General features: G+C 37.4%; 1 protein-coding gene and 1 long non-coding RNA gene across 6 annotated transcripts in view; one reads left to right on the forward strand and one right to left on the reverse strand.

The window, feature by feature from the left end:
- GRIA4 (glutamate ionotropic receptor AMPA type subunit 4) overlaps window positions 1–13,282 on the forward strand; it is a 211,865-nt gene that overhangs the window by 49,713 nt on the left and 148,870 nt on the right. The window lies entirely within an intron of this gene.
- LOC128783521 (uncharacterized) lies at window positions 6,306–11,958 on the reverse strand. The gene is made up of 4 exons (XR_008429179.1): window positions 11,843–11,958; window positions 9,274–9,354; window positions 8,804–8,909; window positions 6,306–6,475 (listed from the first exon to the last, which is right to left on the reverse strand). It is a non-coding gene; the product is annotated as an uncharacterized LOC128783521 (long non-coding RNA).

Genomic DNA, 13,282 nt, shown 5'->3' on the forward strand with positions numbered 1-13,282 from the left:
TGGCTTAATTACTGGAGTCTTCTGTTGATAGGATAACTGAGATTGAACATGGGAATATTTAGATTCTGAAGCTGAGGTTTTTAAGGGAACTAGATAAACATTCCTGATCTGAGAAAAGCTTAATATTATAAAAGATGCCAAAATATCTTTGTCAAATTCACCTCTCAACAGCTTGTAAGCTGAATGCTGAGCTGTGTACACGTTGTTTTAGCTTAGTGAAATGTTATCTTCTGAAGTATAAAAAATATAATCACTGCAGGGCTCTGTTTAACAAGTTCAAAATCTGAGTCACTGAAGCTTAATTGCAGAACAACTGGTATTTTGTGAAATCGAGTCAATTATTTTTGTCTTACAAAATTATGACTTCCTGTCCTTTTAAAACTACTATGTATTTTGATGTGCTTGTTTCAACTCTTGGCAGTGATGAAGGTGTATGTATTATTCATGATCCTTGAATGTCAGGTGTATTTCCAGTTGCATAGCTCTCAAAGTTAGACTGCTCATTTTATGACAGGTTTCTTGACTAGCACTAGTGTCAGGTATGACCAAACCATGTGTTAAAAAAACCTCCTTCTGCTTTGCTCTTAGACATTTATTGAAATAATGGAGATCAAATAGTTGTATTATATGGCATATACTTACATGTCTTTTGAATAAATTAAGATGGAAAATCAAAAAGACTGCTCCTCCACTGCTCCTTATTCCCTCTACCCTAGCAGCAGCTCTTGTAATCATCCTGTTCAGAAGGCCAGGGGAAATGTTTTGTTCCATGATGGGAACTGTGGTCTGACCAGAGAGCTCTGTTTCAAGTGAGAATGAAAAATCATCTGAAAAAGGAAGTTAATAAGGATGTCCTGAAACAAATTTTTCCAAGTCAGTTTAAAAAAATGCTTTATTTTACTCTTATTTGAAATATAATTATTTGTTTAGAAATTGTATTTTCCTAATAATATTCCTGTTTAGATATCAGAAAAAGAGAGTTTTTTGGATTGCACTCTACACTTGTGGCTTTTTTACTGAAATTAGGACCATTAGTTCTCATTAGATATTTTTATTGTTTTGAAATTATTTGGTAGTCCTTGGTTTTTGACATGTGGGATCTCAAGAGATGAACAGATGAAAATTAGAGAAAGGTCAGTAAGTAATCATCTATGCAATTAAAAATACTTCATCTATGAAATCCAACCCAGACTAATGTCACAATTTCTAATTACTTTTCTCTTGTGTTAAATACAAAAACCAAAAGTACTTATGGCAAAAAATAATTTGACTGTGTGTATATACACATATAACTACCTATTTACTTCATTGTTTGTATGATGTATCACTCTGTTTTGTCCCTATTATAAATCTAAAATATGTGCATAATGTAGTAGATGTAATTTAAAGACAATAGCCTTGCAAAAAGAAGATATTTTATCATTGCCTATGTGATGCAGTGCGACAAGGAGAAAAATTGGCAGCATTTTGGATAAGAGAGAGCCCTCTATCAGAGACCGCTTAAGGCATATCTCACTAGCTGCTTGATTTCCTGATTGCTCAGCATTTTGCAGAAGATTGGAGTTACACTAAAAGCAAAGTTACGTGGTTTTGACAAATTATTCACTATTTCTTTGCTGCAAGGCTAGTGCAGAAAACAACTTGCACTTTCCTCGTTTGGCTTTTAGGAGGAGCTTTTAGGTGAAGCAAGGCTATCGCCTTGCTTCACCCGGCCAGACGAGCGTAAACCAAAACACTGCTCAGTGCTGAAGTGTCACAGCACTCAGTGTCAGGCAAAATGTAAGCATCAGGAGGAGGCTGAAGTGCTGGTGTTTCCCTCAGTAACCATCAGCTCGTTGCTTTATCTCTAAGGAGAAGCATCCCTGTCCATCACACGTGCTGTGGGGAAGCGCTCAGTGCTGTGACTGCGTCCCCTTCCCAGGTACCCTGAGTAATAGGAGTGAGGCTGTGCAAGTGGGATGGAACAGCGACGAGGATGAAGCTTCATTCAGCTTGGAGTTGTCGCCAAGGTTAACCCATCCTATGCCCTGCATCAAAACCACTTCCATAAGGGAAAAAAAATGTGTCACTGCCATAGGAGATGGCCTGCTGAAGGGAACACAAGGCCTAATATGTGGACTGGACCCACTCCTTAGGGATGCCTGCTGCCTCCCTGGGGATCAGGTTAAAGATGAAGAGAAAGCCTCCTACCCTGGATATGGGCCTCAGATTCTCAGATCATTATTAATTTATCAGGTAGGTCGTGTTGAAGTTGCACCAAGAAGTCCAAGGGCAATTAAGAGACTTTATGGCCTTGGGATGACAGGTCAAGGGATGAGGAGCACGTCATATTCTCTTTTCATGCAGTTGCAGGGAATAATGAGGGAAAAAATGGGAAGAGCCAACAGATTCTCTTAAATGTATGTACACCTGTGTGATAGTCCTTAAATGCTACATTGAAATATATTTGAAAGACCTGTATCTATTTTTTTCACAATCCTTCCACTAACTTAAGGGTATAGATCACTTTTAAAGTGTGTCCTCTGTCTACATAGCCTCCTAATTTTGTTAATTAATTGAATCTCCTATGTCTGTGTAGGAACTGATTTCCACAGGTGTTCTGTTACAGCTCTGGTCTGCCACTTACTTCCTTGAGGTAATGCAAAAAGATAGGACAGCAAATAGAGAATAGTACAACAGGACAAAATATAACCTCTAAAGAGCAAGGCCTTTGCACTATTCTGACATGTCTAGACCTATGCCTTAGGCTGTGTACAGTGTCAAATAATCAAATTGTGTTGTTTAAAATACTCATTGATATATGTTGTTTTATTTTCTGATGCTGTGGGATGACTTCAGGCTAGATTTTGCCCTTGTGTGTGCAGAAGCAGTTTTTACTGACTTTGAGGCAAGGTGACTCCACACAGAAGTGGGATATTGTCTGTCAGCCTTTATGGCAATGCAATTATTTAATCAATTGGAGCTGTATTTTGCGACACCTCATAGTGCACCAAATCCATAATAAATGATCAGTCTGGATTTCTGGAGTTAGTAAGTGATTTGGAATAAAACATGTTCCTCAGTGTGTTAACAATATTTTGTCATGGGCTTGTGCATGCATAAGTGGGTGTGACTTTCTTTATGTTTCTACAGTTGCCTTACTCATGGTCCAAATTTGTATTAGGATAGAACAATATGATTATCAAGTGCAAATATGATTATGTTTTAAGTCTGTATTTTCAGGCACATATGTACATTTGTGTTCATTGACATTACCATTGATAAGCCTTGGTTGTTAAGGTTTTGGTGTTTTTTTTTTTTTCCTAGTATCTGTGCTGACTTTGATCATAGTAGTTACTTACTGCTTGCCATGTGCAATGAAAATGGTGACATTTTCAGGTAAAATTTATAAGAGGGCTTGTTAACCAATATCAGTATCCTAAGCTGTATGAAAAGGGGTAGAGACAATAGATCAGAGTATTACTCACCTTGAGCACCAGCCATGTGAGGAGGGGCTGGGGGCACTGATCTTGTTCAGTCTGGAGCAGAGATGGCTTTGGGGAGGACCTGACAGCAGCCCCCAGTGCCTCTGGGATATCATCTAGGAGATGGAGCTGGGCTCAGCGAAGTGAGGCCGGGTGAGAAGTTGGGACAGTGAAAGTAAAGTGAATCAAGAGAGAGTCAGACTGAATATTTTTTTTTTAAGATGCCCCTGTGAAGACAGGCAGTAGAACAGAACAAGCAGATACATTGTGCCATTTTTGTCCTTAGAGATTTTCAACCTTGGCCAGGTGAAGCCCTGAGAATATGGTCTGACCTTAGAGCTGGCCTCCTGTGAGCAGGAGGTTGGACCAGAGACCTGAGGTCACTCCCAGTCTGAACTATCCTGTGATCCTGTTCCTGCCCTCCAGACAGGTTACTTGAAACCTCTCTATCTGTATTTGCTTTTTCTGAATTTTGATCTCAGTTAAACTCAAGGATAAAAAGTACCATGGTAAGGAAATCCTTACCATGAGATTGTACTGAGTTTGTCAGCACCTGAGATCAGAACATTATGACAAGGAACATGATGCTGGAGGAGATTCCTTTGAGTCTCCAGTATAGTCTCCTCTATTCTCACAGGCCACCAGCTGGCAGGACATTTCTTGCCTTCAGTCTAGAATAAAGAAGAGAAGAAAATTATGCCACTGGCTTGGTTAAACTATCTCTTGATCATAACATAGGAAGAATTAGGCAGCAAGTATGGCTGTGAAGTAGATGATCCAGGCATTGAAAACCAAGATTGTACAAGGACTGGATTTTTTTTTTTAATCTCCTCAGTGTGATTTCAACAAGACACACCTTAAACCCAGCTGAACCTGGAAAGAAGTGAAATGATTCTACCTGTTTTATCTTAAACAAAAGAGTAAATAATGCATCTCTTTCTTTTGTGAGTAGGTATAGAAGCATAACTACTTTGGAAATGCTAAAAAATAGGCTAAGAGACAGTAGAGAATATCAAGTTTTAAAAGAATAAGTTTTCTGTGCTTCTATGTATTATACCTTTTTCACAACAACCCTTTTACTTCAAATCAAGCTGTGAAAAATATTCTGGATTTTTTTTTTTTTCTGAAGCTCGAGTAGCATCTATGTTCCTTTGCTTACCCATAAGCAAAACAAATTAATCAGGCAAAAAGTAGTTAGATTTTGCATAACTGTGTAGGAGAAAAAAAATTGCTTTGCTCTGTACATTTTTCCTGACTGATTGAGTTTAGATATATGTCAGCATTTCTTTTAAATCTTTGGTTGATTGAAAAGTCCTAATCAGCATGATCAGCATTTTCTAGACTTGAAGAAGTTGATTTTGGCCAGTAATTGCATATTTGTGTAATAAAATCATTGTGGTACTTAACTACTGAGTTTTGTGTATGTTACAAATGTAAAGATCACAAAACATTTTTAAGACAAATGTAATGGGACTTTTTTTTTAAAAATACATGTTATGGTAGGTTTGAGCTACCAGAAGTTCATAGTTTTTAATAACAGAGGTACTTATATATGTTAGTATATATGTATTAAGAAATGTGTTACAATCCTTGTTCAGGGAAAGCTTCCATTTCTGTTAATGAAATTTTGCCTGAAACAGAAGAATAAGCAAGATAAGTCTCAGAGTGCAAGGCAAGACTTGCTTTATTAGAACTGTTTTGAGTACATCTTTCTGGAACCAATAAAACTCTGGAAAACCCTTCATTTTTTTTTAAATCTAATTTTACAACCAAGAAAAATAACATTGAACCTGGTTTTCTTAAATACTCTACTTATATTGGTTTCTTTCCCCCCAGTATGCCTGTAGGCAGTACCAATCCATTATCCAAAGGCAGCAGTTTGATCCTGCAGAGCACTGTGGAGAAAAGCAGCGTGTACAGAAGCATTTCTGCACTTGCTGTTTTGTGTGATTGGTTTGGTTCCACATTACCACAGTCACATTTCATCCACCAACTCTTCGGCCACTGTTAATATTTTTTTCTCGTTTCTCCTTTCTTTATATAGCAACAGATTGACTGGGAATTATGAATGAATATATGCTAATTAAGACAATAAAGTGGTTTAAAGATACACAAATGTTAATAGGATTTGAAATAAGAGGTAGCTTGAGGCCACTGCTGTAACTAACCGGCCATTTAAAAATTATTAGCATCAGGCCCAGTGGACCAGTAGAAAAGTACAGCTGCCTTTTTAGTAGAGTATCAAAGCTAGCAGCCCCTAGACCCTGAGCTTTACTCCAGTGATCACAGCTGTGAACTGTGCTGAACTAATTTTGCTTATTACTGCAAATGCCAGCATAGAAGCTACTTGCCTTACATAATGCCTAAGGTGATATATACAACATTTCATTATTCTTAAAGCAGTCTTTAGAGCAAATTGATTTCAATACATCAACAAAGACATGTTCTTGCATACCAAGCTGTTAAATATTTTATTAAATATCAGTTGTCTGTTTTCATGTACAAAAGAACAGAGTATATTGCTCATTTTGTTGACCAAACAGTTCAGTGAAGTGATGGACTCTGCTCTGCTAAAGTCCAAAAATAAATAGAAAAAACATAGGTTTCAGTTGAGAAGGTTGCTGTTGGAACAGCAAAAGAAGTTTACATAAGATGACAGCTATTTTAAATCTCTTGTGATAAACATGATTAAAAAACCATTTGTAATGGCAAAGCCTGTTTGACAATGTGCCTCCTTTTCCCCCAGACCCCACAGTACATCCTCCTTTGGTCCATTCACAGAGATAATAGGATGCCAGCCAAACAATCTCAGCTCCCTTCTTATCTTTCTTCGTTTCTAAAACTATCACCAGCACATTTTCCAGCTCTGTAGAAATCCCAATTATAGATAGTCTATTTCAAAATGCCTTTGGATGAAGCCCCATTTCTGCCAAAGATATGAGAGAACAAAATGAGAGGGCTCACGCTCCTGTTTTAAAGTAGTGAAATTGTGGAAATACATAAGATGGTGCCTGAAAACCAAACATAGAGAAGATAGAATTAGCTGAAAACTCAGGAAGAAATGGAGAGTACTAAACACATATTTTTGTCGCTGCCTTTTTGTTGTTGTTGTTGTTGTTGTTGTTGTTGTTGTTGTTGTTGTTGTTGTTGTTAAGCATTTTCCAACTACAGAAGTCAAGAGCTCTGCCTCCAGAAGGTGTATTTTTTGTGAAATGAAGAAAACTCATTGCATGTACAAAGGTGTGAATTGGTGCATAAAACTGAATATTGACACCTACTTTAGGCTTGGACCAGCAATGCCCTCTCATTTCAAATACATTTTACCATCTTTGTGTTGTGCTTTTCAGACTATTGTTCTCATTTATAACCTCACAACCTGACAATGTCATAGGAAGAGAGATGGAAACAGCATTTTTGATTGTTGTGCCAAAAGCAGGATGGGAACCAAAATATCTGCGTTACATTGTGCCTAAGGAGAGCAATGGGAAGATAGTTTTTGAGAAGCAGTTTGATTTCTTTGAGTTTATAATTTTAAGTCAGTAGGTAGCATTGACATCTTTTTGTGTGGTTGCAAGAAAGATTCTGGTATTACTGTAGTCAGGAGTGTAATAATTAAATTCAGTAACATCAATTTATTTTAATGCAAGTTAGCAGTTTTGCTCTTAGAAGGGAATACAAGGTGTGCTAAGCAATTTCTGCCTATGAAAGGCAGTGTTGGGTTTCAGAATGGCTACATGAGTCAAGGGGAGATAGGTCATGCCAAGCATTCAAAACCTTTACCTCTGTTCTACAGTCTGCTTTTAGTTTGGAAGCCCTTAAGAGATTAACTTTTGGGTAAAGACACCACTTTGTTTAATGTTTTACAAGTACAGAGTTACAAAAGAGGTGTTTATTCATAATGGAAGTTAATGGTTTAATGCAGAAGTTAATTATTTCATGTGAAAAATTGTTTTGTGTGTGGTAGCAATGTTTTACGAGACAGCATAAACATTCTCCTCTCATCAACTGCTAGGCCCTCAGACAACAGTACATTCATTTCCATAAGTATCTCCTGCCCCAGAATTGAAATGAAATAAACTCTCCTTGTGAACTAAACATGGAGAAATATGTAAGATAAATATGTTAGACACAAAGTGATGTACTTTATTAGGCTTATCGCCATACTTCTTTTAGAAACATCTAAGCTAACATCTATATGTTTTGCTCACAGGAGTACTGCAAAATTAATGTGTATTTCTCCAAAATGAAGAAAAAAAATGGTAGCTATTTTTTTCTGTAAACTGTAAATAGTTCTTCTAATATGTAAAAGAAACCTGTGATTACATAGCTATGAATAAAAAGCTATTTTTATGTCATTAACTGCATGCTTCATAAGCTACCTTCCTATTTAAAACTGATTAAACTGATTCTTTTTTTTTTTTTCCATCTCTTTTTATTTTGGAAAGAAAAAATTATTTTTAATATGCCTACTTTTTCCCTTTTCAAGATAAATAAATAAAAAAAAGAGGCTAGGGTTGCAGAGAAGTGGGCCATCAAAGGATTACTTCTTAAAACAAAATTTATATTTTTCTTTGGTCTGTTTCATTAAAGTAGTATATGGGGCAAGGTTTTATAAAATCTTAGATTTTAGGGGAAAAACAAGCTGCAAAGTAATTTTTTTTCTCTACAAAGAAATATTTGGATGAAGTCCAGATTTGAACTGAAAGAATTAATAGGTCTTGTAAGAAAATTAATCAATCCAAGAAAGAGAAAAAATGTTTTATCAGAGAACCAAAAAATGTTTAATCACATAGGTAATCTAGATAAGTTATCAAACATGATTTCTCTAGATATTCTTTTAATGAGGATGTGTTTTCCCTCAGCTGGCAAACTCAAAAGGTGATAGGATTTTGCAAGATCTCTAACCACCAGGAGTATCAGAGGTGAAATGTACACCTCAGTTAAGCAACTGGGAATTTTACAATTGATTCCATAAGCCAGTCTTTTACTGTAGTCCAATCTAATTTCCATGCAATCTGTTATGCCTCTCTAAGCTTTTATCCTGAAGCAGGAAAAAAAAAATCAAAGATGGCTGTAGAGACTTTGTCCTTGAGAAAACCTGCCAGTGCCATAGGAACTTCCTACCACGTTTAACTTTTTAAAAAACTTCTGTAGTTCTGAAAAGCTTGGAACTCTCATGTGTTACTGGTATTTTTATCAGCTTTTAAAAACAGCCAAAAAAGAACTTCTGTACCAATGTGGATTCTCATTCATGTGACTATGAAAGGTAAATGCTGTATGTGGATTCTCTATGGGAGAGCTTTCAAAAAGAAAGTTTTGGCAGAGTTAGGGATACGCACGTGTATGTGCATTGCCAGACAGCTATAAATATCAGATCCATGGAGTGCACAGGACTGGAGGACAAAGGCACAAAGACTGGATGATTTATTGTAGAGCTGTAAAGTGCTTTTTAAAATGATAAAAGATTTGTTAGTGTTCAGCAAATGTGGAATTTATGAGGGGTGCTCTATCAAAGAAATTAGCCAAGGCACAGAGGAAAAGGAAATTTTGTAAATAAACCCAGTGGAAATTTTTTTCTTGTTCGGTAAAAGCATTCCATTGGATTTAAATTATGTGGAATTATATATTAATGAAAGTAAAATACTTTAGTTGTGCCCAAGTTTTCAGATGGAAAGTATTTAAAGATTAAAGCAGTTTCCCTCTCAGAAATTTATAAATGGCCAAGCTACTTTATGTTCTTTATCAAGAAATGAGAGTTGTGAGCATTTTTAAGGAAAATAGAGATACATGATCTGTGTGTGAGAAATACCTGGAGCCGCTGGATGCAAGGGATCTGTGTGAGTCATATGAGATGGGCCTCAGAGAAGGACAGCTCCAAATCACATTGAATCTAGGATGGAAAGGGAATTAAAAATACAGAGATATTTTTCCTAAAGTGAGTTTGTGTGAACAGGTTTTAATCTGTCTATTTAAATTGTGTAATTTCATTTTGCAGTTAAAAAGAGAAAGGTACCTCTAGTGGATAAATCAGTACACACCATTTATAACCCATTTTAAGATCTGTCTTTGGAATATACTTTTTTTTTTCTATTTTAGAGACAGAAAAAAAAGCCCCAGAAATTAAACCCTTAACTTTTGGGTGGTAAGAACAAGGTGAGACAGGCTCCTCCACTCTCTGTGTGCCCCTATTCATACAAAGACACACATGCTTGTTTCACAGCTTCTACAATTAGCTTGGAGGAAACTTTAATCAGTGTATTAATTTGTGGAGAGTAAATCTTGCCTCCATATGGAGCATGGAGAAGAGTTCAGCAGCTGGACTTACAAGCCAGTCTTGCCTGGTCTCAATGGTCTTTTATTTTGGGCATCTTTAAGGATAACCTTCTAAAGCTAAAGTTCTGTAGCTTAGTGATCTGCTATAAGACATTGTACACAAAATACTATATTAAAAAGTTTAAATTTATTTTAAAATAAGAAAATACAATGCATTAGGCAATTAGGCAAACTCATTCAATTCAATTTATCCATTCAATAGGCAAGCAATGCACTCGCACTTTCAAATATTGTTTCAGGAATTGTCTTTGAGCAGAAATAGTCTTTTAGAGACAATTTGCAAAAATGATTTCTGGAAATGTGGCAATTAATTAAAAAATGTAGTAAGTTTGTATCTTGTTTTGCAATATGTTCTCACATCTGCAGCTGAACAAACAGAATTTCATTTCCCAAACTACCATTTGATCTAGCACATTAACCCAAGGCTTTAATTGTACTTAGGAGAGGATTTTTAAATGAGCTGGTAAGTTGCTTAGAAGAGAGTACTAGAAGGAATCCACTGCTACGAGTAGAAAACACTCATGAATTTTCTGTGTTCAGTAGATCTGGTGTTGAACTCCAGTAAAAAACTCCTGCACACTTTTTAGTACATGCTTCATCTTATGCCTACAGCCAAACACAATGACCTTTAGGGCAAAGGCTTACGTAGTTTTAGGGTTTCAGAATTTACTATGGAACTGCAAGGTATAACATTCATACACATTGGGGTAGCACTCAGAAGCCACATTGAGACAGCTGGACCATTGTGCTAAACATTTTACAGATATCTAATAGAAGACTGGCCTTCCTGTCAAGTGCTTATAGTCCTCAGTGGAACAGACAGTTTAAACTTTGAAAACTGAGACATGGGAATGCAAAGTGACTTGCTCTGGGGATGAATTTCATTTCTTTCAGTGATTCAGTACCCAACATGCCAGACTTCTCATTATGCAATGTCTTATTATAGGAGGACAAATGTTTGAGAGGAATAAATTCTCAAGAGGGTAATATTTGTGACTCATTGGAGGTTTTTTGTTTGTTTGTTTGTTTGTTTGTTTGTTTGTTTTAAGCTGGAAAGATCATAATGTAGTCTCTTTTTGTTCACCTCAAACACCATTAATATGGTGTTAAATTTTCGAGCAATAAGCTGGTTTTGGTTAAAGTAGTGCTGTGATATTATTTGTGGTTATAACACTTTAGATATGTTGCTACCTGATATGTGATATATGCCTCCTAAATACCAGATAATTAATTTGATTGAAGGAGTTTGTGATCAAAAGGCAAAGTTAGATGATGATTTAGAGGGTGCAGGTCTATATATAGAACATGAATAGGGTTTTGTTGGGTGTTGTTGGTTGTATTAACTATATAATTTATAAAGAAGTCCTTGTTTCCCTTTTGTCTTATTTTGGATAACTGTATTTAGAGGTATCCTATTTTACTTCAGACAATTTTTAAGATAGTAGTAAACTGGTCCTTATACATCTATAATGTTTTTCATCTGCCCACTTTATGTAACACTACTTCCTTTTTTATAATCCTGTCTGTCATCTTATATCAGTGATTTAGTTCAGCTTATTAAGTTCATCTGAGTGTTGGGAATTTTTCTTAATGCAAGAGCATAATTTAGTATTAAATTAGCAGTCTCAAACACAACTGAGGAAGAGCATATGTGTTTCAAATCTGTACTGGATTTGGGTGCAAGGTAGTTTAAAACTACAGAGGGATGAATTTAGATGACTTGTCTTTTAGTTCCAGAGCTCTAACTAGCCCTGTGTCCTCTTCTGGGAGGTGGAGGTCAATGGAGTAATCAGGAGGAGATGGATCAGAGAGCAGAGAGGAAAAAGAGACTGTTGGGATGATCTGTGCAAAATGAACAGAAAGATAGACATTTTAACAGGAAATGCCAATGTCTGCTTTAGACATTGCCAAAGCTATTTTAGAAATACTGCTTAATCTCATCTCCAATGTCACAGTTCTTCTGGACATAAGTTTATAAATCATTTGACCTTGGGAGGTGGTTCATATTTAGATTAAATGATTCTCCCTTCTGTGCTTAATCTCACATGTAGAGCTTGCATCTCCATATGGGTAGGCTGTTCCTCTTGGAAGGAGTTCTTCAGGTCAGAAGAATTTGCACAGTATTTTTTACATCAGGGCTAGCAGGTGCACAGCAGCTGAACAAAACAGTGTACATGACTGTGACCCAAGAAGACATGGATCACTGATGACATTGCAGACACACCTCATAATGCAAGTCTTCATGTACTTTTATGGTGGCACAAGGAAATGTGACTCCCTAAATATGCTTTTTAAATTTGTTGCTCTCTGGAGTTTACCAGATCAAAGAAGCATAGAATAAACTAAGTTGGAAGTGACCCTCAAAGATAATCAAGTCCAACTCCTGGCTCTGCACAGGACCATACTCAAGAGTCACACCATGTGCCTGAGAACATTGTCCAAGTGCTCCTTGAACTCTTCTTAGGCTTGCTGCTGTGACCACTTCCCTGGGGAGCCTGTTCCCCAGCCGCACCCACCCTTTAGGTGAAGAACGTTTTTCTAATATCCAGCCTAGACCTCTCCTGACACAATTTCAGGCCATTCCGTCAGGTCCTGTCACTGTCCACCACAGAGAAGAGATCAGTGCCTGCCCTTCTTTGGCTAGGAGGAGGGGAATAGAGGGACAGCCTCTGTGAGAAGTTGCCAGGGGACACTCCTATGTCAGATGGAGTTTTCAGCCAGTTGAGCTTGTCAATGATGCTGTGGTACCTCTGTGATAACACATTCAGTAATGGATAAAAACCACTGCATAGGAGCATTGAGAGAGTAGAGTGAGAACATGTGAGAGAAACAGCCCTGCAGACCCCCAGGTCAGTGCAGTAGGAGGGGCAGGAGGTGCTCCAGGTGCCAGAGATGAAATTCCCCCACAGCCCATGGCACATAGCCCATGGTGAAGCAGCTGTGCCCCTGCAGCCCATGGAAATCCATGGGGATGCAGAGATCCACCTGCAGCCTGTGGAGGGTCCCACACCAGCAGGTGGAAGTGCCCTGAATGACGCTGCAGCGCATGGAGAGTCTGTCTCACTACGACATGAAATAACTCACACACACACGTTAGATGCAGAAGAGGAGAAAAGAGCAAAAAGAGAAAGCTTTATTTTCTGACTTTGCAATATATAGAATTCCAAAAGTGACAGTGGATTGGAGGATGAAATTGCTACTTCTCCAACCACACGGGTCAAACCAACAGTTTATCAATTCTCTCTACCCACAAAAAAGAATGTAAAACAATCATTATTTACACAAACAGGCATGAGAAATCCAGTAGAAATATATAAATGTCAGAAGGCATAAAAAACTTTTAGAAGAACTTTGAAACTTTTAAAAGAACAGGGCAACAAGAGTCCACATTAGAGCCGGCTTCTGGCAGGAGCTGTGGCCCAATGGAGAGAGGAGCCCATGCTGGAGGAGGTGTTCTGGCAGGAACTGTGGCCTGTGGGGGACCC

The sequence above is a fragment of the Vidua chalybeata genome, chromosome 2, assembly GCF_026979565.1.
Source record: "Vidua chalybeata isolate OUT-0048 chromosome 2, bVidCha1 merged haplotype, whole genome shotgun sequence".
NCBI lineage: Eukaryota > Metazoa > Chordata > Aves > Passeriformes > Viduidae > Vidua > Vidua chalybeata.